Source organism: Erinaceus europaeus, chromosome X (assembly GCF_950295315.1).
Source record: "Erinaceus europaeus chromosome X, mEriEur2.1, whole genome shotgun sequence".
NCBI lineage: Eukaryota > Metazoa > Chordata > Mammalia > Eulipotyphla > Erinaceidae > Erinaceus > Erinaceus europaeus.
Genome location: NC_080185.1, coordinates 53,170,076 through 53,194,252, shown reverse-complemented (window position 1 = coordinate 53,194,252; position 24,177 = coordinate 53,170,076).

Below are 24,177 nucleotides of genomic sequence, written 5' to 3'. Positions count from 1 at the left end.
CGTCTCATCCCCTGCTGATTCTTCCCCTAGCCATCTATTTTGGACTGAGACTTGTATCGGACTTGCTGGCATACCCTATAGACATTTTACACAATTGTAAAGCAGCTTATTTCCCTTCACACTGCTGGTTTTTCATAGACTGATCCTGAGTAGTTCATAGACTTTACAGACTGTTGCCTTGAGGACTATACAATGCCAAATAGCCCCTCTGTTTTGTGGGTCATGCCCTCCCGCCTCCCCCTCATATGTACCCTTGCCCTTCCCCCCCAAGCAGGGAACGTTCCTTTACACACCAGTCCTTCCCTTCACTTCACACTGGCTTTTACTACTTCCCTACTTGTCCCTTCCTGTTTTGTTATATCATTTAGGTTTATGCCCAAAAGGTTTCTGCTCCATGATAGTCTTTTACAGACTTTGAACCATCTTATGTTATTACTAGGTAGAAAGATAGAAAAGATGTAGAGATATTGTGAAGAGATGGTTGAGCAGGCTCCGCTTAAACCTATGAGATGAGTCCCTCCAGGTAAGTCTCTCTCTCTAAAGAGGGGTGGAGCACAGGGGGACCCATAAATCTCACAAGGTTGGCAGCCATTTAAGCCTTCCCTCCTCCACAGAAAGTCCTACATCTTCCCACCTAAGCATGGCACTCTTTAATAACATTTAAGCCTGCTCCATTCCATTTTTCTTTACTGTGTCCATTTAGATATAAAGGGAAAGGAGGAGATGATGCTGAGGAATTATTCTGATGCAGTCTCTGCCTCCAGGTTTTACCATACCCTAAGTTATCCTAGCAGTGCCCCCTTCAACCAATCCTGCCCCCACATGTCACCCCTGGTTGTCACCCAATAAAAAGCCCCCTCATCCCCCCCTTGCTCTCTCTGGGCTCTCGGCTCCCGCTCTCTCTCTCTGGGCTCCTTTGGGTCGTGCTCTCTCTCTCTCTGCATGGTGAGGAAGTGGGGACGGCCATTGTCGGCTGACTCCACGTGGCCTGAGCCACCCCCCATCCTATAATAAAGATTCATGTATCCCACTTACTCCAGACCTCCTTTCTCTCTTCTCCGCAGTGCTGCCAGACACCTGACCACAACAACAATAGGGAAATGTTATAGGCTGCTAGGGAAAGAAGTTACATACAAGGGCAGACTTATCAGGTTTTATCAGACTTCTCTTTACAAACCATAAAATCAAGGAAGGAGTAGAATACCATATTCAAAGTACTAAAAGAGAGGCAATTCCAGCCACTGGTCTTTTATGCTGAAAAGTTATCCCTCAAATATGAGAGAAAAGTAAGGGTCTTCTCAAAAATCCAGAAGCTAAAGGAATTTGCCATCATCAACCTCACTTTACAAGAACTGCTTAAAGAACTCCCACAAAACAAGAGGAAGCACAAGAATACATGTGCTAAGTGAGATGTATAGTACTAGACTAGAACTAAGAACACAGTTGAAAGAAAGAAAGAAAGAAAGGAAGGAAGGAAGGAAAAAAAAAGATTCTTGTGGATTGAGGACAAAAGGGGGGTGCATGCATGATTACCAGGACTAAAATCCAGTGCTCATTACTGGCATGCACCAAATTACATTGGCAACACTTCTGGGTTCAAATTTTAGCAACAAAGAGACTGTCAAAAAGAAAAAATACCTAAAAACTCACCATTTTACAACTCTGACTTCTCGAGTCTCAATTGCTGTTGCTCAACAGAGACTGGAAGAGCATCAAGGAAACTCTATAGTGACATCAAAGTCAGAGAATTGGCCAGGTGACTCGGGATAAAATCTCTCCTCCCCTACCAATATATATGAAAATCAAACACCTTGGCTAGAGCACCTCATGCTAGCACAACAACATAATTTATACTATAAAGAAATGGAGAATTTTACAGACAGCAGTGACAGAAATTCCAAATGAACAGACAGGCACAGATCTAGAAAAATGATGGAGATAGAATTCAGAAAACTCATTATAAAATCAATTCAAAAACTAAGCAATAATTTTACCAAAGAATTACAAAATACAGAAACAAAACTCCAAACAGAATTTCAGGGCCTAAAGGATCCTTTGATTTCAGTTAATGTTGAGGTAGGAGGCCTAAGAAGTAGACTTAATGAGGTGAAAGAACAATAACACTAGAAGACTCATTCACCACACTCTATGAATTTAAAATTATTGGAGAGGGAAGGTTTAGGAAAAATGAAGCACTGCTCAATTCTCAATGAAATAAAGTCTGTCAGAAACTCAAACATTGAAATCATTGAGATTCCTGAGCAATAAGAGAGAGAAAGGGGAATCGAGAACATATTCAAATAAATTTTAGATAACTCTGTGTGCTTCCTTCCCATCCACTTTACGCCATCGTTCTGTGCTCCCATAATGGTGCATATGAATGTCCTGGCTGATGCTCTTAAGAGCATCAACAGTGAAACATGCAGAATAATGAAACTGAACTACTTTATCCACCAGAAACAAAAATCAACTCCAAATGGGCGAAGGATCTGGATGGTAGACAAGAAACTATCAAATACTTAGAGGAAACATTGGTGGAACACTTTTCCACATAAACCTAAATGGCATCTTTGATGATGAAAACCCAATTGCAAGGAATACTAAAGCAGAAATAAACCTATGGGACTACATGAAATTGAAAAGCTTCTGCACAGCCAAAGAAACTATCACACAAACAAGGAGACCCCTCACAGAATGGGAGAAGATCTTCACATGTCATAAATACATCAGACAAAAGACTAATCACCAAAATATACAAAGACCTCAGCAAAAATAGCAACAAAAAAGCAAATGACCCCATCCAAAAATGGGCAGAGGATATGAAGAGAACATTTACTACAGAAGAGAACCAAAAGGCTACCAAACACATGAAAAATTGCTCCAGGTCACTGATTGTAAGAGAAATGCAAATAAAGACAATGTTGAGATACCACCTCACTCCTGTGAGAATGGCATATATCAAAAAGGACAGCAGCAACAAATGCTGGAGAGGCTGTGGGGATACAGGAACCCTTTTGCACTGCCGGTGGGAATGTAAATTGGTCCAACCTCTGTGGAGAGTAGTCTGGAGAACTCTCACAAGGCTAGACATGGACCTTCCATATGACCCAGTAATTCCTCTCCTGGGGATATACCCCAAGGATTCCATAATTCCCAACCAAAAAGATATGTGTACACCTATGTTCATAGTAGCACAATTCATAATAGCTAAACCCTGGAAGCAACCCGGGTGCCCAACAACTGATGACTGGCTGAGAAAGCTGTAGTATATATACTCAATGGAATACTATGCAACTAGTAAGAACAATGAACCCACCTTCTCTGTCCCATCTTGGAAGGAGCCAGAAGAAATTATGTTAAGTGAGCTAAGTCAGAAAGATAAAGATGAGTATGGGATGATCCCACTCATAAACAGAAGTTGAGAAAAAAGAAAAGAAAGGGAAACTAAAATCAGGATTTGACTAAATCTGGAGTAGGGCACCAAAGTAAAAACCCTGGGGTGGGGGTGAGGGTGAACATTTGGCTTCCTGGGGCAGTGGGGGGGTGTGGGGTGGGTTGGGTGGGTGGATGGGATGAGACACAGCCTTTTAGTAGTGGGAATGGTCTTTATGTACACTCCTATTAATTTGTAGTCATATAAATCACTATTTAATTAATATGTAAGGGGAAAATTGTATGTCTCAAACTTTTTAAAGCATAGACTGAGTCATTTGAGTACATAAGCTGAGTCTTTGATATGTTGACTATCTCAAAAGCTTAGGCCAGGGAGAATAGAAGCAACTAGTGGCACAGCTATATACAAATAATGTCAAAGGACATAAATAATGGTGATGTTGGGTATGATACAGCAAATCCTAACAAAGGGAATTTTCAAAGTTAACCCAATTACCAAATAATGTGATGATAACAACAATTGTCTATTGTCTTCTTGAACCCTAAGGCAGCAAGAACCTCACATTTCCTTTATGAATCCTATATTTCCCCCAGTCCTGGAACCTCTAGGGTGGGGTTCACTTTCCTGCTTGCTTCTCTCAATTCATACCAAATAATATTGCATCCGCAGATCCCAACCTAATCAACGCAATTAGTACCACCTCAGCATGCTTCACTTCAAATTGTGTCCAGAGACTTCAGGTGTGGAATGACAACCTTTCAGCTTCATTACTTGAGTGAGACCTTTCCTTCTATAGTATTCTCTAATTCCATTCCAGGTGGTTCACTTCCTAACAAAGTCCCAAAACCTAGATATAGACTAGATCTCGTGAGATAGAGCATATGTTCATTCACATGTATTCATAAGCTATGCCAAAATGTATACCTGAAAGCAAAAGTACAATAGTCTGCAGTGAGTCAATATGATGTTCCTTATGAAACAGTTTCTAATTAGACTTAGATACCCTCCTCATCTACTTCCTATTACAGTTCTCTCCACTCACTCCAAAGCTAACCTTATCAAAGCAAGGACTGAAAAAAGCTGAATAAGAGCTAGAGACTGGCATACTTTAACGATGACTCTTTAGTCACTATCAGGCCATCCCATCAGATGGGGCCCTATTCAGGGAGTCCTGAGATTCCCAAACAGACATGATGGGGCATAGACCTCAAATAAATCCCTCTATCCATTGTTACTGGCCATCTCTTTCAGGAACAACACAATAGACCCCTTTGTGGGCCCCCCATAGGACCTTGGCCTCAACTTGGATCAACAAAGGTAGAGAATGCTCCATCCTCCGAATGGAAGATGTACAACATACCTGATGCATTTAGGTCCTGATATTGAGGCAGCTTGGAATGTTTCTAAAGAAGAGACAAACATGGCTCACAGACACATGAAAAAATGCTCTACTTCATTTATCATTAGAGGAATGCCAATTAAAACTACACTGAAATACCATCTCATACCTGAGAGAAGATCTTATATCAACAAACCAGGAAAGGACAGGTGTTGGAGAGGTTGTGGAGAAATGGGAACTCTGCTTCACTGCTGGTGGGAATGCAAACTGGTACATCCCCTTTGGAAGACTGTGTGAAGAGTCCTTAAGCAAATAAAAATGGAATTACCTTATGACCTAGCAATACCACTTTTAGGCATTTTTCTAGTAGGCAATCTAGCACTTATTCAAAGGGAGTATATTCCATGGAATACTATTCTGCAGTCAAAAAAGATGATATTGTTTCCTTTGGGACAAGATGGATGAACATGGAGGTGATTATACATAGCAAAATAAGTCAAGATATGAAAGACACCAGACGATTTATCTAGAGATCTGATTTACATGAACTTGCAAAAACAGTCAAACAAAACAGAAGCAAACACACTCTAATACTTATGAAAACTACAAAGGTTATCTTTGTCAGATGGGAGGGTGGGGATACAGAACTTCGGTGGTGGGTGTGGTATGGAACTATACATTTTAATCTTCCTATCTTGTAACAAACGATTAATAACAAAAAAATGAAAATGAACTCATACAGTTCAACAAAAAGAAAAAGAACCCAGTAAAAAAAAAGTGGGCAGAAGATATGAATGGACAATTCTCTAAAGAAGAGATACACGTGGCCCACAAGCATATTTGGAAATGTTCATTCATCACCAGAAAATGCAAATTAATACCACAGTGATATACACATGTGTTAGAAAGGCCTTCATTAACAAAACCGGAGAGGATAAGTGTTAGAAATGATGTGGAGAGAGAGGAACTCTATTACACTGCTGGTGGGAATGCAAACTGGCACAACCACTATGGAGAACAGTATAGAGAATACTTAAAATATATATAAATGGAAATATCTTATGATCCAGCAATTCCACTCCTAGGCATGTATTAAAAGAGATACTAACACTAATTAAAAGGTTTTATATGTACTCCCATGTTTATTAGCTGCATTATTCACAATAGTCAAAATATGGAAGCAACCAAAACCCTTCAATGGATGACTGAATTATGGGCCATAACTCAGTGGAGTTCTATTCAACAATAACAAAGTATTATATTATGTCCTTTGGGATAATGTGGATGGAATTGAAGAATATTATGTTTAGTGAAATAAGTAAGAAGGTATAGGACAACTAAAGGATTATTTCATTCATATGTGGAATACAGATAATTGAATACAGAAATATGAAATCAATCAAACAAGGAAACAAACAAAATTTCACCCTATATCTAAGACTGTGGAAAACTATAGTGGTTATCTAGAGGTCGGTGTGGGTGGAGACACAGACCTTTGGTGATGGAAAATGTGGAAATTATAATAATATTAATTTATAATCAACAAATCACTATTAATTTAAAATGTCAGGTGGGGAAAATAGATTTAATACTTCAATTTCTCTAACTACATAGACAATAATTCTGACTATACATATTTCTTTAGCATAAGTATTTAATGTTTCAGATGTGTAAGATGATAAAACTCTGAGACAGGGCTTAAATTGTTCAAGGAGTTCTAAAATATATTTGCATACACATTTTTTTAAATATATATAAGCCACCTACAACCTTAAGCCAGATAGATGAAAGCCATTTGGCCCTGTCAGTGTAAGATATGTTGATTACTAGATACCACTAGAGGGCACAATACATAGTAAGGTCAAGTATATTACTGCAGATATTAACCATTGCATTTCCATTGAAAAACAAAACTCCCGAGCTAATTTGGCCATTATAATAATTAACTACTGTTATTGTAAACTCTTTCTAAGACTACAAGGAATCCATCCCATTCTCTTTAAGACATTTTTCCTAGTCCTGAAACATCTAGGACTATGCCTTATTTTTTTGTTTCTTCTTTCTGCTCCATTTTCCTGTCACACTGCCTCTGTTTATCTTAAGTTAATCAATGCTGCCTGCGTTGCTATGCCATATGATGCTACTGACCTGTTACTCTGATTGTCACCAGAGACACAAAGCCTGAGATGTCAACTTCCTGACTCCTCTAATCTGGTAATATCTTTCCTAATGCATGGAACACCTACTTCTGTTTCAGATGGTACATTATGTAACAAAGTTACAGATACTATATACAGGCTAAGGTTTAGGGTACCAGGTACAAATGCACATGTATACATGTGCAAGAGGTAATTATATAATTCAAAGAAAAAATGTTTACTAGCCCTCCGTGATTAGATCAATAAGACTGGAATCCTAGTCTAAGGGCCTAAAGAAGGTATTATAAATTCTCTAAGTGGTCAGATTTAGACCAAATAAGCTGGGCAATCTGGTAGAAAAGCCCAAAGAAGGCAGACCCCATAAACTTAGTACTGGTTGGATACAATAAATGACACTCAGAGCTTTGGCAACTGGGAGAAAGTCTAAGCTCATCAGATAAAGAAAGAACTACAAAAGCTGGATAAAGGCAAGAGACTGATTCACTTAATAATGACCTTTTTGGTCAATACCAGACTGCCTTATCATGTGGGGCTCTCGTTAGGTAATCCTTGGGTTCTGACATAGATATGATGGTACTAGCACTCCAATAGGCCCCTTTCTTCACCATCATTGGTCATTTCTTTTCTTTTTTCTTTTAAAAATACATTTCTATTATCTTTATTTATTTGATAGAGACAGCAAGATCCAGAGGGAGGGGGTAATAGAGCAGAAGAGATACAGAAAGATGCCTGCAGCCCTGCTTCATCACTGGCAAAACTCTCCCACTGGTAGGGACCGGAGGCTCCAACCAGAGTCCCTATATTTTGTGACATGTGTGTTCAACCCAGTGTGCCACCACCTGCCCCCCGAATATTCTTTAAGAACATAAATATGAACCAGGTGATGGTGTGCCCAGCAGAACACACAGATCACCACTGATCATGTCTATCAGGAATGTCATTATAAGCCGTTGTTTGGGCCACTCCAGGAATTTGTCTTCCCTATAAAGTAGCAATTGTAGGGACTGCCCCACTCTCTGAAGGGAGATTGGATCAGCCAATCTCTGTTGGATAGGACAGAGAGAAATGGAGAGAGGAGGGGAAGACAGAGAGGGGGAGAGAAAGATAGACACCTGCAGACCTGCTTCACCACTTGTGAAGTGATTCTCCTGCAGGTGAGGAGCTGGGGGCTTGAGCCAAGATCGTTAAAGCTAAGTCAGAAAGATAAAGATGAGTATGGGATGATCCCACTCATCAACAGAAGATGAGTAAGAAGATCTGAAAGGGAAACTAAAAGCAGGACCTGACTAAATTGTAAGTAGGGCACCAAAGTAAAAACCCTGTAGTGAGGGGTAGACATGCAGCTTCCTGGGACAGTGGGGGGTGGGAGTGGGTGGGAGGAATGGGTCACTGTCTTTTGGTGGTGGGAATGGTGTTTATGTAATAATAAAAACGGTTTGGGCACCAAAAAAAAAAAGCTTGTCCTTCCACTTTGGTGGAATGAAGACTGGTCCTAAAAATTAATGCAGCCTAGAATTTCCCCAGTTGTGACTATGAACTGTGAGCTCAGACCAACAGGGACTCAGAAACAAATACATATTCATTATTCTACATGGGACATTCTCCAGGACAGATGATATGTTAGGCCACAAAGGCTCTCAAAAAATTCAAGAGCACTGAAATCATCCCAAGCATCTTCTCAGACCACAGTGGAAATAAATTAACATTTAATAACAAACAGAAATTTAGTAAAGGTGCCAAAATTTGTAAACTCTACAAGATACTACTTAACAACTACTGGATTAAAGAGGAAATGAAGGAAGAAATTACAATGTTCCTAGAGTCAAATTACAATGAGGACACGAGCTATCAAAATATTTGGGACACAGCTAAAGAAGTACTAAGAGGGAAATTGATAGGCATGCAGGCACACAGTAGGAAACAAAAAAAAAGCTCAAATAAACAGCCTGCTTACACACCTCAAGGAATTAGAAGAACAAAGGGTATCTAAAGCAAACAGGACTAAAATAACTAAAATTAGAGTATAAATAAATAACATCAAAAATAAGAGAATCATTTAAAAAATCAATGAAGCTAAATGTTGGTTCTTTGAAAAGGTAAACAAAACTGAAAACCACTTGGACAGACTGATATAAAGAGGGAAAGAGAAAGAGATAACACTCAAATAAATATAATTGTAAATGAAAGAAGAGTTATCACAACAGACAACACAGAAATCCAAAATATCGTACAAGGCTTCTGTGAACAACTATATGCCACAAGCAAGAGAACCTGGAAGAAATGGCAAAATTCCCACAAATATACAGACCTCCAAAATTGAACAAAGGAAAATAGAAAACATGAACAGGCCAATGTTCATGTCAATGAAATTGAAACAGTTATCAAGAAGTGAATTCTACAAAACATTCAAGGAAGAGTTAATACCTTACCTTTTTAAGCTCTTTATAAACGTTGAAGACACAGAAATATTCCCTTCCACCTTCTATGAAGCTAGCACCATCCAGATACTAAAAGCTAACAGGGACACAACAACAAAGAGACAGTGACAGAGAAAAGAAAACTACAGACCAATATCTCTGTTGAACATGGATGTTAAAATATTAAACAAAATTCTAGCCAATCAGTTACCACCATACATTAAAAAAAAAGTACACAATAACCAAGTGGGATTTAACCCAGGGATGCAAGACTGACTCAATGTACATAAATCAATCAATGCCATCCACCACATCAATAAAAGCAAAAGCAAAAAGCACATGATTATCTCAGTAGATGCAGAGAAAGCCTTAGACAAAATTCAACATCCCTTCAGGATCAAAATGCTACAAAAATGGAAATAGATGGGAAATTCCTTAACCTAGTGGAGTCCATATACAGTAAACCTACAGCCAGCATCAGACTCAATGGTTACAAACAGAAGCATTCCCACCCATATCAGGTACTAGACAAAGCTGCCCACTCTGACCATTCCAATTCAACGTAGTGTTAGAAGATCTTTCCACAGAAATCACGCAAGAGCCAGGAATTAAAGGGCTACAGATAAATAAATAAATTAATAAAAAATGGCTACAGACTGGAAGAGAAGTCAAATTATCACTGTTTGCATATGATATAATAGTACATAGAAATTTTTTTTAAATACAGAAGCCAGACCTTCCACCTTCTGCATCCCACAATGACCTTGGGTCCATACTCCCAGAGGGTTAAAGAATAGGAAAGCTATCATGGGAGAGGATGGGATATGGAGTTCTGGTGGTGGGAACTGTGTGGAGTTGTACCCCTCTTATCCTATGGTTTTGTCAGTGTTTCCTTTTTATAAATTAAAAAAAGTTATAAGCAGAAAAAAATTTGAGCAGAAAGCCCCTGTGAAAATATCAGGCAATATAGTAAGGTGTCAGGCTACAAAATTAAGATTAAAAATTCAGTAGAATTTCTCTATTCAAACACTGTTAGAAGACGAAGAAATCCAGAAGACAGTGCTATTTACTATAGTACCAAAACAGTAAATATCTAGTAATAAACCTAACAAAGGAAGTGAAATATCTGTGCACTGAAAACTATGAGTCACTGTTCAATAAAATAGAAAAACATGCAAAGAAGTGGACAGATATTCTTCATCATAGATTTGAAGAATTAGCATCATCAAAATGAATATTCTGCTCAGAGTTATACACAAATTATTGCAATCCCTGTCAAGACCCCACCGATATTTTGTTTATTTTTTTTTATTTTTTTATGTCTTTCTTTCTTTCTTTCTTTCTTTCTTTCTTTCTTTCTTTCTTTATAGAATAGAATTATTTTCAAGACCATAGGATAAGAGGGTACAATTCCATATAATCCCCACCACCAGAACCACATATCCAATCCCCTCCCTTCATAGTTTTCCTATTCTTTTGTTTTTTAATTTTTATTTATAAAATGGAAACACTGGCAAAACCATAGGATAAGAGGAGTACAATTCCCACCACCAAAATTCCATATCCTATCCCCTCCCCTGATAACTCTCCTATTCTTTAGCCCTCTGGGAGTATGGACCCAGGGGCATTATGGGGTGCTACAAGACCCCATAAATTTTTAAGAGAATAGAAAAAAAGCTCCAGCAATCTGTCAAAACGATCTTGAGGAAAAAGAACAGAACTGGAGGCATCACACTTCCATGTCTCAAACTATATAATCATGCCATTGTAATCAAAACTGCCTTGTACTGTAATAAAAATAGATAGTGACCTGTGTAATAGAACTGAGATCACATAAATGAGCCCCCACACATATGTTAATTTTTGACAAAAGGGTCAACCTATTAATTGGAGAAAAGAGAGTCTATTTATCATGTGGTGTTGAGAAAATTGGGTTGAAACATGCAGAAGAATGATACAAGACCACTACATTTCACAACACACAAAAATCCAAGGCTTTGGCTGATAGACCACAAACTATGAAATACTTAGAGGAAAGTATTATCAGGACTATTTTTCACCTGAATTTTATAGGCTTCTTTAAGAACACATATCAAGGTGCAAGGAAGACAAGATAAAAAATAAACCCATGGTACTACATCAAAGTAAAAATCTTCTGCACAGCAAAAGAAATCACCACTCAAATAAAGAGACTTATTACAGAATAGAAGATCCTTACATGCCAAACTTCAGACAAAAGACTAATAACTAAATATACAAAGAGCTCACCAAACTCAACAACAACAACAGTGACCCCACACCCCAAAATGGGGAGAGTATATGAACAAAATATTTACCAAAGCAGAGATCCAAAAGGTCAACAAACATGAAAAATATGAAAAATGCTCCAAGTCATTGATTATCAGAGAAATGCAAATAGACAACAATACGCTACCACTTCACTCCTATGAGAGTGTCATACATAGGGCAAGAAGGTGGCACACCTGTTTGAGCACACTTGTTACAATGCACAAGGACCAGGTTTGAGTCCTTAGTCCCCACCTGCAGGGGGAAAGCGTTGCAAGTGATTAAGCAGTGTTGTAGGTATTTTCTGTCTCTCTCCCTCTCTGTCTCCCCCCTTCTCTTTAGATTTCTGGAAGTCTCTATTCAATAAATAAATAAAATACCAAAAGTTTAAAGAGATGAGAGAGAGATAGAGAGAGAGAGATAGGATGTCATACATGAGAAAGGATAATAACAGCAAATGCTGGAGAGGTTGTGAGGGCAAAAGAATGCTCCTTCATTGCTAGTGGAAATATAAATTTGTCCAACCCCTTTGAAAAGTAGTCTGGAGTACTCTCTGGTAAGGCTGGAAATGGACCTACCCTAAGACCCAGCAGTGCCTCTCCTGGGGATATATCCTGAGGAACCAAACACATATAAACAACAAAGATCTGTGTATACCTATGTCCATAGCAGCACAATTTGTTTTCACTTTTTAAGTTGAATTTTTATTAGAGATTTACATAATTACAAAATAAAAAGTGGTGCAATTCCACATCATTCTCGCCACAGAGTTCTGTGTCCTCATTCCCATCATTGGAAACTGCAGTGATTCTCCAAAGGTCACAGATATGGGTTGACTATTATTTCTTTTTTTTTTTTTTTGCTTGTTTTTGCTTTTATAATATTTTATTTATTTTAATGAGGGAGATATAGAGATAAATATAGGTGTAGAGAGAGAGAAAGAAAGCAGAGCACTGTTGAGTTGTGGTGCTGGGGATTGAATCTAAAACTTCTGAGCCTCAGGCATAAACATCTTTTGCATAACCATTATGCTAGTTTCCCTGCCCCCATACTGTTTGTTTTACCAGAGCACAATTTACCTCTGGATTCTTTTAAAAAAAATTTTTTTTTATTATTTAAGAAAGGAGATATTAACAAAACTGTAGGATAGGAGGGGTACAACTCAACACAATTCCCAACACCCAATCTCCATATCCCATCCCTTCCCTTGATAGTTTTCCCATTCTCTATCCCTCTGGGAGTATGGACCCAGGGTCATTGTGGGTTGCAGAAGGTGGAAGGTCTGGCTTCTGTAATTGCTTCCCCGCTGAACATGGGCGTTGACTGGTCGGTCCATACTCCCAGTCTGCCTCTCTCTTTCCCTAGTAGGTTGGGTCTCTGGGGAGGTGGGGCTCCAGGACATATTCCCATTCATCTATGGTCCTGCCTTCTCTTTAATTTTAAGTCACAGTTACATGTCTTATTACTTACAACTATCTTTCCTTTTTCATCTTCTCTCTCTGGGTCCAGATGGAATTGGGTTTCAGAGCCCTCTAGTCATCCTCTCCCAACATTTCTCCCCCTTTGGGGGTATGGACCAAAATTCTTTTTGGGTTGCAGAAGGTAGGAGTTCTGACTTCTGTAATTGTGTCTCTGCTGGACATGGACATTGGCAGGTCTATCCATACCTCCAGCCTGTTTCTATGCTTCCCTAGTTGGGTAAGGCTCTGGATAGGTAAGGTTCTCTGCATCCCTTCTTTACTCCCCTCAATAATTCTATCTACTCAGCTAACTACACAAAAGAAGTAAAATATTTCTCTTAATTTCTTCTGATAACTTCAGCATTATTGTCACCCCCTCGATAAGCTTTAGAAGGAAATACTGTATATAGCCAAGATATATTCTAGCAAATGTGTGTGTGTGTGTGTGTGTGTTTGTGTGTGTTTGTGTGTGTTTGTGTGTGTGTGTGTGTGTGTGTGTGTGTGTGTGTGTGTCTGAAAAGCAATAAGTTATGAGACAGGATAAAATGTTTAATAAATATAAACTAGAAAGAAGATAAAACAGGTGAAAAGAAGAATCTTAAGGTGGTAAGAATCTAGGAAGTCTATTTTAGGTATGTTTCTTGGGGCCTGTGATTTTAGTTATTTTTGCCTGAGGTTGATATTTAATATGAAGGTGGGCTAAAAATACTGTCTGGGAAGATAGTGTCAGAATTGAGAATAGGACTAGAAAGCTGGATTAGAGCAGAGAGTAGCTCGCAAACTTGAAGAAAATATATATAAATGGAATTAACTGTTTACCACATTGAGCTGACCTAGGGCATATATATATTCATATATATATATATATATATATATATATATATATATATATATATTCATATTTAGCACAGTCTGAGTTCACAGTCCATTGTCTCAGTTGGGAACATTTCAGGCTGAACACATTTCAGGACCAGTCTTCATCAAATGGAAGTGTAGGCTGGTCTTTCTTCAGAGAATGAAGCAGGCTCTACCATTGCTGCTTAATAGTGAGAGTAAGATCCTGGAGAGGCCCAGAAGAGGGATTTTTATGATGTTCCCAATAAAATGACCAGTGATTGGAAGTAGTAAAAGTTGTAGGTGTGACTTAGAAAGGAAGAGAAGACAGGACCATAGAAAATGGATGTGTGTGTGTGTGTGTGTGTGTGTGTGTGTGTGTGTGTGTGTGTGTGTGTGTGTTTGTGTGTATTAGTCAACCCATATCTATGATCTTGGGAGAACTGCTGCAGCTTCCAGTGGAAGGAATAGGGACACAAAAGTCTGGTGGTGGGAAAGGTGGGGTATTATACCCTTGGTGTCTTATAATTTTGTAAATTAATATTAAATCGCTAATAAACTAAATAAAAGTAAATAAGGGATTAGGCACAGGTGCAGTACACTCAATTAAGTGCACATACCATGTGCAAAGACCCAGGTTTGAGCCCCCTCTTCCTTCCTGTAGGGGGAATGCTTCATGAGTGGTGAAGCAGGGCTGTGGATGTCTATCCTTTCTTCCTTTCTATCTCCTCACTTCTCTCAAATAAAAAATAAGAAAGGAAAAAAATTGAGTCAAGTAAGTAGAAAAATAAATGAAAAAAAAAGAAAATGGGGTTTCTGACAAGTATGATAAATAATGTCTATCAAGAAATTGATTAATTACCTGTGTTAATGGAGCTGAACTGTGATATATGTAAGTTAAGACATTAGCTAATTCCAGAGCCATTCTTATCAAATATTTGGAGCATATGATAAGGCTTACCCATAGAATATATGCCTTCTTAATTTTGTTTACTTATACTAGTATTACATTTAATCACAAATCCCACACTTCCTCTGTCTTGTAGTGGTAATGCCTAGTGTTATGGTAAGTGAATAGATTAGAGATTCACTAAAATAATATTGAACTAATCAAAATATACGTATATATTTTTTCTTTATAACATTTCCCAGTTTTCCATATAACAGTACAACCCCCACTAGGTCCTCTGTCATCTTTTTTGGACCTGTATTCTCCCCCACCCACCCATCCCAGAGTCTTACTTTGGTATAATATGCCAATTCCATGAACTAATCAAAATACATTTTAATTGCAATTTAAAATCAAATTTATTTTGGAATACCTATTTCAAAATAGCTTACTTGGATAGTGGCTGCTTTGTCTTATGTACAACCCAGATTTGAGCATGGTCCCTACCATGTTGGAAGAAGCTTTAGTGCCGAATTCACTCTCTGTGTGTATCTCTGTATCTCTGTACCTCTCTCTCTCTCTCTCTCTCTCTCTCTCTCTCACACACACACACACACACACACACACACACACACACACACTTCATCGCACTCTTTATCTGAAAAAGTCATCCCAGATTGGTGAACCCACCGAGACAACAAAAACAAATAATTTTGGGAAAAAATCAATAGTGTAATTTCACATATATGTGTGTATACAACTCAACACCTCCACCACAAATTTCCTGTGTCACCATACCAAGTGGAACCATCTATGACCCCTTACCTGACACCCTGCCCAATTTATTTCCTCTGACAACCACTACAGTTTTCACAGTCTAAGAGTTCATTTGAGCATTTTTTTTTTTGCAAGTTCACTTTTTTCATCATTTGTGTTCAACATCTGAATGAAACCACCCGGTATTGCTATTGTCTTTCAGACCTTTGCTTAATTCACTTAGCATCATCACCTTCAGTTCCACCTACTTTTTACTATGTATTTATTTATTGCATTATCTTAATTTATTTATTGGATAGAGTTACCCAGAAATTGAGAGAGAAGGGGGTGATCGAGAGAGACAAACACCTGCAACACTGATTTAACACTCTCAAAGCTTTACCCCTGCTTGTGGGAACTGGGGGCTTGAACCCACATCCTTGCTCTTTGTAACACATGAAATCAACCAGGTGTGCCACCACCCAATCCCTACACTTACTTCCCATATCATTTTCCATACTGGCTGTGCCATTTTGTATTCTCACCTGAGAGAGGATTGTGGTTTAGCTCTTCCTTGATCTGGTCTAACTTAATTTATCCTGGACCTATATTGTGATGTGAGCCATTAGATTCTTATCTGAAAATGTTAAAGATGTCTTATATAAAACCAGCAGTTGTAACACAGCAAATGCTGTAGCAGGTTACCCACATCATAGAGTTAATGCCATATTTTACTGTGTACCAGAACTCCTTTTTCTTTTTTTTTGATTTATTATTTATTCCCTTTTGTTGCTCTTGTTGTTTTATTGTTGTAGTTATGAATGATGTCGTTGTTGTTGGATAGAACAGAGAGAAATTGAGAGAGGAGGGGAAGACAGAGATGGGGAGAGAAAGATAGACACCTGCAGATCTGCTTCACTGCTTGTGAAGTGACTCCCCTGCAGGTGGGGAGCCGGGGGCTCGAACCAGGATCCTTATGCCAGTCCTTGTGCTTTGCACCACCTGGGCTTAACCCACTGCGCTACCGCCCGACTCCCCAGAACTCCTTTTTCTTCACATCTTTGCCAACATTTGTGCTTTCCCTCTTTTTGATAGAGATCATTCTCAGTGGTTTGAGTAGTATCTCATAGTTGTTTTTAATGTGCATTTATTTGATGATATGTAATACTGAGCATGCATATCTCCTCCAGAAAATTGTCTATTCAGATATTTTGCCCATGTTATTGGATTATTTGGGGGGGTTTAGTTGTATGTATTCTTTATATAGTTTATCTATCAATCCTTGGTCAGATGTGTGATGTGCAAATGTTTTCTATTTGCTAAGCTGCCTTTTAATTTCTGTAGTAGTTTCTTTTGATAAAGGGAAAACACTAAGCAGAACTTGGACTGGAGTTGGTGTATTGCCACAAAGTATAAGACTCTGGGGTTGGGGGGTGGTTCAGGCCCTGGATCATGGTGGCAGAGGAGGACCTAGTGGAGGTTGAATTGTTATGTCAAAAACTGGGAAATATTATGCTTGTAAAATCTATTGTATTTTTTAATTAATTCATTTATTTAAAAAAGGAGACATTAACAAAACCATAGGATAAGAGGGGTACAACTCCACACAATTCCCACCACCATATCTCCATATCCCATCCCCTCCCCTGATAGCTTTCCTATTTTTTTATCCCTCTGGGAGTATGGACCCAAAGGCATTGTGGGTTGCAGAAGGTGGAAGGTCTGGCTTCTGTAATTGCTTCCCTGCTGAACATGGGCATTGACTGGTCAATCCATACTCCCAGCCTATCTCTCTCTTTCCCTAGTAGGGTGGGTGGGTCTCTGGGGAAGCAGAGCTCCAGGACACATTGGTGGGGTCGTCTGTCCAGGGAAGTCTGGTTTGCATCATGTTGGCATCAGGAACCTGGTGGTGAAAAGAGAGTTAACATACAAAGCCGAACAAATTATTGAACAATTACGAACTTAAAGGCTGGAATAGTGCAGATGAAGTGTTGTATTTTACTGTCAACTATAAATCATTAATTCCCTAAATGGGGAGGGGGAAAGCTTTTTCATTTACTATTTGTTTTATTTGTTTATCTTTAAAGAAAAATGGACAGCTGTGAGGGGTAGATAGCATAATGGTTATGCAAACAAACTTTCATGCCTGAGGCTCCAAAGCCCCAGGTTCAATCCCCTGCACCATCATAAGCTAGAACTGACCAGTGCTCTGGTTTAAAAACAAAGAAAAGTGGATGGCCACATGCAGCAGCTCATTTGGTTGTGTCTGGAGTCTTGGAAGCTTGACTGCCCTATGTTCTACAAATGGACCTTGAGAATTTGTTTGGATGTTCTAGCAGGGGAGCGCAACTACTCTTATACCCTGGACCCATATACACTGGAGCGAAGACTGATCCCTCTCTATTTGGGGGGGAGGTCATCCTCATTGACTGAGAGCATAGCTTTAGGAGGGACACACATGGAGCAGTGATAGAGGAAGGGGACACCTGCCTAGCCATCCAGATCAGCCAAATCAACCCTGGCGATCAATGGGGTGACAGATGTCACAGCCAGATTGCCCTCACATCCTCATTTACTATTTACTATAGTCCCATTTGTTTATATTTGCTTTGGTTAACCTTGCCACTGTGGTTGAGTTTCAAGTATGTCTTTGATATTAAGGACCTATATTTTGCAGTTTCAGGTCTAATGTTCAAGTCTTTAATTCATTTTCAGTTAACTTAGGTGTATTCCATTATGTGATGTTCAATTTCCCAACACCATTTGTTGAAGAAATGTATTTTTATCCACTGTATAATGGATAAAGATGGAGCGGGGAGCAGAGTTGAGATGGAAACCTGAAGGCAGCAAGCTGACAGACTCTCCACAAAAAACTAATTCAATGCTTACTAGCTACCTACAGAATGGAGACACCCCCCCCCCAACTCTTCATCTGCACTACTCCAGCCTTTTGGTTCATGATTAGTCAATAACTTGTTTGGCTTTATATATTAACTCTCTTTTCAGCCACCAGGTTCCAGATGCTACTATGATGCCAAACAGACTTCCCTGGACAGACAACCCTAACCAATGCGTCCTGGAGCTCCACTTCCCCAGAACCCCACCCCACTAGGGAAAGACAGAGGCAGACTGGAAGTATGGGTCGACCTGCCAATGCCCATGTTCAGTGGAGAAGCAATTACAGAAGCCAGACCCTCCACCTTCTGCATTCCAGAGGGTTAAAGAATAGGAAAGCTTGTCTTTTTTATGATTGTCTTTTTGAACCCTAAGACAGCAGGAACCTCACATCTCCACTATAGAGCCTCTATTTCCCTCAGTCCTGGAACCCTTGGATAGGGCCCACTTTCCCGTATGCTCTCCCAATCCATATCAAATAATATTCCATCTGCCGATCACAACCTAACCAACACAATGATTGCCACCTCAACATGCTTCACCTCAGACTGTGTCCAGAGACTTCACGTGTGGAATGACAACCCTTCAGCTTCATTACTCGGGTGAGACCTTTCCTTTCATAGTATACTCTAATTCCATCTCAGGTGGTTCACTTCCTAACAAAGTCCCAAAACCTAGATATACACCAGTTTCTGTGAGAGAGAGCATATGTTCACACGTATCCGTAAACTACTGCAAAATATATACCTGAAAGCAGAAGTACACTAGAGTTTGCAGTGAGTACACCCCTAACACTTCCTCTCCACTATTCTAAGCTTTGGGTCCATGATTGCTCAACAATTTGTTTGGCTTCGCATGTTAACTCTCTTTTCAGTCACCAGGTTCCAGATGTCATCAGGATGCTGGCCAGGCTTCCCTAGACTGAAGACCCCACCAATGTGTCCTGGAGCTCTGCTTCCCCAGAGACCCACCCTACTAGGGAAAGAGAGAGGCAGACTGGGAGTACGGACCGACCAGTCAATGCCCATGTTCAGCGGAGAAGCAATTACAGAAGCCAGACCTTCTACCTTCTGCAACCCTCAATGACCCTGGGTCCATGCTCCCAGAGGGATAGAGAATGGTAAAGCTATCAGGGGAGGGGGTGGGATATTTAGATTGGGTGGTGGGAATTGTACCCCTCCTACCCTATGGTTTTGTTAATTAATCCTTTCTTTAAAAAAAAAAGAATAGGAAAGCTATCAGGGGAAGGGATGGGATATGGAGTTCTGGTGGTGGGAACTGTGTGGAGTTGTACCCCTCTTATCCTATGGTTTTGTCAGTGTTTCCTTTTTATAAATAAAAAAAATTTTTTTTTAATTCAAATCCTGGGATTTCTGAGTGGAAACAGGATTTCCGGGCCTATAGGATATAAACCATAGAGGAGGGGTCACAAACAAACCACAGTGAAAATTATAACTCATCAACAAACCAGCACAAAAGAGCTGAAAAGGGTAAAGGAAAACAAAACAAACCATGAGTGTCTCAACCCCCCACCCCCAAACCCAGCCTCCAGGCCAGAGGTAGCCACCCTGGGGAAATAGGGCAGAAACAAAGATGTTCACCCATGGGGTTAAACTCACCAAACCAGATTCCAAAGCTGAACCTTTTGTCAGAACACAGTGGGGAATCATTTAAAGTTGCCTCACTGGATTTTGGCTAAAGACAGTACCAAGGCACAGTTTGGATAAGGTGGGGTTCTGTTCCCCCTAGATTACTGGATTTATAGGCATGTACGTGTTGTTTTGCTATTATTTTAGTTTGTTATTAGTTGGTCCTTGGCTGGGGGTTCTTTGTTATTTCACCTGTAGGAGGCATTTGCATGATTTTGCCTTTTTTTTCTCTATTTTCTGTCTTTTTTTTCAGATTTGAGTAATCTTTCCTTTCACTTTTGTTGTGGTTGATTTGGTTCTCCTTTCATTTTTTAAATTATATTTATTTATTTGATAGAGACAGCCAGAAATTGCGAAGAAGTGAGAGATACAGAGGGAGAGAGACAGAGAAACACATGTAGCACTGCTTCACCACTTGTAAAGCTTTCCCCTGCAGGTGGGGACTAAGGGCTCAAACCCCAGGTTTCTGTGTATTGTAACATGTGCATTAAATCAGATGAGCCACCATTCAGCCCATATTTGATTCTCTTTTGGGAAGGCATTTGGTTTGGTCTTGCACATTTAATAATATTAATTATTCCAATCCATGAGCATGCTATATATTTCCATTTCTTTGTATCCTTTTCTAGTTCCTTGAATAATGATTCATGATTTTCAGTATACAAGTCTTTCACTTTTTTGGTTAGGCTTATTCCTAGATATTTATTGGGTTTGCTGTGATAGTGAATGGGAGTGATTTCTAAATATCTTCCTCTTCTGACTTAGTGTTTTTTAAAGGTATGCCACTGATTTTGTACATTAATTTTGGAGACTGACACCTTGCTATATTGCCTAATGATTTCCAGAAGCTTTCTTCTAGATTCTTTAGGTTTTTCTATATATACTATAATATCATCTTCAAAGGGTGAGCATTTGACTTCTTCCCTTCCAATCTGTATTCCTTTGATTCATTTTTCTTGCCTGATTGCTATGAAGAGAACTTCCAATATTATGTAGAAGAGTAATGGTGATAGTGGGCATCCCTGTCTTGTCCCTGATATATGGGGGAATGCTTTCAAGTTCTGTCCATTGAATATGATGTTGGCTGCAGGTTTGCTGTATATGGACTCTGCTATCTTAAGAAATTTTCTATCTATTCCCATTTTTGTAGTGTTTTGATCATGAATCGCTGTTGGGTTTTGTCAAAGGATTTCTCTGCATCTGTCATGATGATTATGCTGGTTTTGGTTTTGATTTTATTGATGTGGTGAATCACACTAATTGATTTACATATATTGAACCAGCCTTGATTTCTGGGATAAATCCAACTTGGTTGTGATGAACTGTCTTTTTAATATACTGCTGTATCCTGTTTGCAAAGATTTTGTTCATTAATTTAGCATCTTTGTTCATCAGAGATATTGATCTGTAGTTTGCCTTTTTGTTGTATCCCTATCTGCTTTTGGTATCAGAGTGATGTTGGCTTCATAGATGGTGGGAGTATCCCTGTGGAAAACTTTTTGGAAGTCTTTTGGAAGAATTTTAAAAGTGTAGGCATTAACTGTTTCCTGAAGGTTTTATAGAATTCTTTTGAAAAGTCATCTGGTCCTGAACTATTACTGTTGGGAAGGTTCTTAATAACTATTTCAATTTCTTTGTCTGTGACTGATCCATCTTGGTTTTGCAGTTTTTCCTGGTTCAGTTTTGGAAGGATGTATGTTTCCAGGAATTCTTCCATTTCTTCCAGGTTCTCTAGCTTGCTGGAATATAGTTGTACATCATAGAATCTTCCCATGATATCAGGGTACAGTTTTGATTTTTTTTTCAAAAAACTAACATTTGGCCTCATTGATCTTTTGTATGGTTTCTTTAGGGCTCCTTTATTCCTCTTCTTCTATGTCCTAAGCATTCATTCAGGCTGTTTACTTTAGTTTTTTCTTGTTCCCTATTGTGTGCTTTGTTATGAGTTATGATCTAATTCAAGCAAATTTTTATAGGGAAAAAAAACCCTACATCCTTACTGGCAAAAGTAGGACTCATATGTGGGAAGCAAACATGATTACAGTAGCTAAAATTGTGGTTAGGGCATCCCATTACTGTGATCAAGATGACCTGTTACTATGGTCAGGGCAACCTGTTATGAGAACAATTGAACAATGAGATCTACATCTTGTCTGGTAAGTCAGAGGGTGTGGGTGGCACTTGGTAGTTAACCATAAAGTGGTTCAGCAATTTTTTAAAAACATTCTACAGCTTGAGACTTTCACAGGTTCAGATTTAGGTCAAAATGGAGTCAGTTGAACTGAGTGGCGACCCTGTCACAGCTTTTATGTCTCTATGTTTCCCTCTAAGTACTGCTTTTGCTGTGTCACAAATATTTTGATAACTTGTGTCTTCATTTTCATTTGATTCTAGGAACATTTGATTTTCTTTACTTGAGTATCTCTTTGAGCAATGGTTGTTAAGCAGTGTATAATTGAGTTTGCACATTTTATGGCTTTTGCTAATTTGCTGTTTGTTGTTGTGTTAGCTTAATTCTACTGTGGTCTGAGAAGTTGCTTGGGATGATTTCCATGCTCTTGAATTTGTTGATATGGCCTTTGTGGCCTAACATTTGTTTATCCTTGAGAATGTGCATTGTGGATTGTGTATTCCTATTTTGGGGTAAAGAACTCTGAAAATATCCAGAAGGTCCAGTTTGTCCATCTCTTCAATTAATCCTTTTGTTTCTTTGTTGACTCTCTGCTGAGATGATCAGTCTAAATGTGTCAGTAGGGTGTTGAAGTCTCCTAAAATTTCTGTGCTATTATTGATGTATTTTTGTAGCTCTTTCAGTAAGTGCTTCACATATATAAATGGGCCCTCATTGGGTGAATATATGTTAAAAATTATTAAATATTCTTGGTTGATCAACCCTCTGATCACTGTGTAATGTCCATGCCTATCTTGTATTTCTTTATTTATTTTAAATATATTGATAGAGACAAGAATAGTTGTCACTGCCTGTTTTGTGTGATCTACTAGCTTGTATGATAGTTTTCCATCCTTTCACTTTGAGTCTGTGTTTGTCTTGTTGAGTCAGGTGGGATTTCTGAAGAAGCACATGGTTGTGTTATGTTTTCTGATCCATCCTCCTACTCTGTGCCTATTAATGGTGAATTTAGGCCATTGACATTTATTTATATTACGGATTTAAGGTATTGCAGTGCCAATATTCAACACTTTTTTGGAGTGTTATGATATATGGCAAGTTTTTTGGTGGTATTAATGTTTATAGGCGACCTTTTAGAACTTCTTCAGGACAGGCTTGGTGATAGTTGCTTCCACTGTCTGTTGCTTGTCTGAGAAGTTTTTTATCCATCTATCTAATCTGAATGAAACCCTTGCAGGATATACTATTCTCAGTTGAAACCCCTTTTCATTTAAAGCTCAAAAAATATCTTGCCATTCTCTTCTGTCTTTTAGAGTTTGTGTGAAGTCTGCTGATAATCTTAAGGGTTTTCCTCTGTATGTGACTTTTTTGTTCTTTCTCTTACAGCCTTCAGAATCCTTCTTTACTCTTACTTCTTTTCATAGTAGTTATGATGTGTCTTGATGTCTTCAGGTCTGAGTTGATTCTGTTTGGGACACTCTGAGATTCCTGAATCTTAATCTTTTCTGTTGTTTAGGGTGGGGATATTTTCTTCTATTATTTTCTCTAGGATGCTTTCTTCTTCCTCCTCTCTTATATTCATCTGGTAGGCCAATTATGTGTAAATTACTTTCTTTGAGGTCATCCCATAGCTCTGTTTTCAGTGTCTCCCATTTTTTTCTACCTCTGTGTGTGTGTGTCTCTCTCTCAGCTCTTTTAATTCTTTATTAGTTTTCTCTAATTCATCCTCAGTCTGGCTAATTCTGTTTTCTGCTTCTGTTATTCTTCTCTCCCTTCCCTCAGCTTCCTTCTTCAGTTCAGTTAATTTTTACCTTGTTCAGTCACAGTATTAGCCTATTATAATAACTTGTCTTTGTCTCAGCTATTTTAGATTTCAGTTCTCTAATTGCCTTGATATAGTTCATATTTTATTTCAGGGCCTCATTGGTTATTTCCCTATTTCTTATATTATTGTCCTCAAAAACTTTC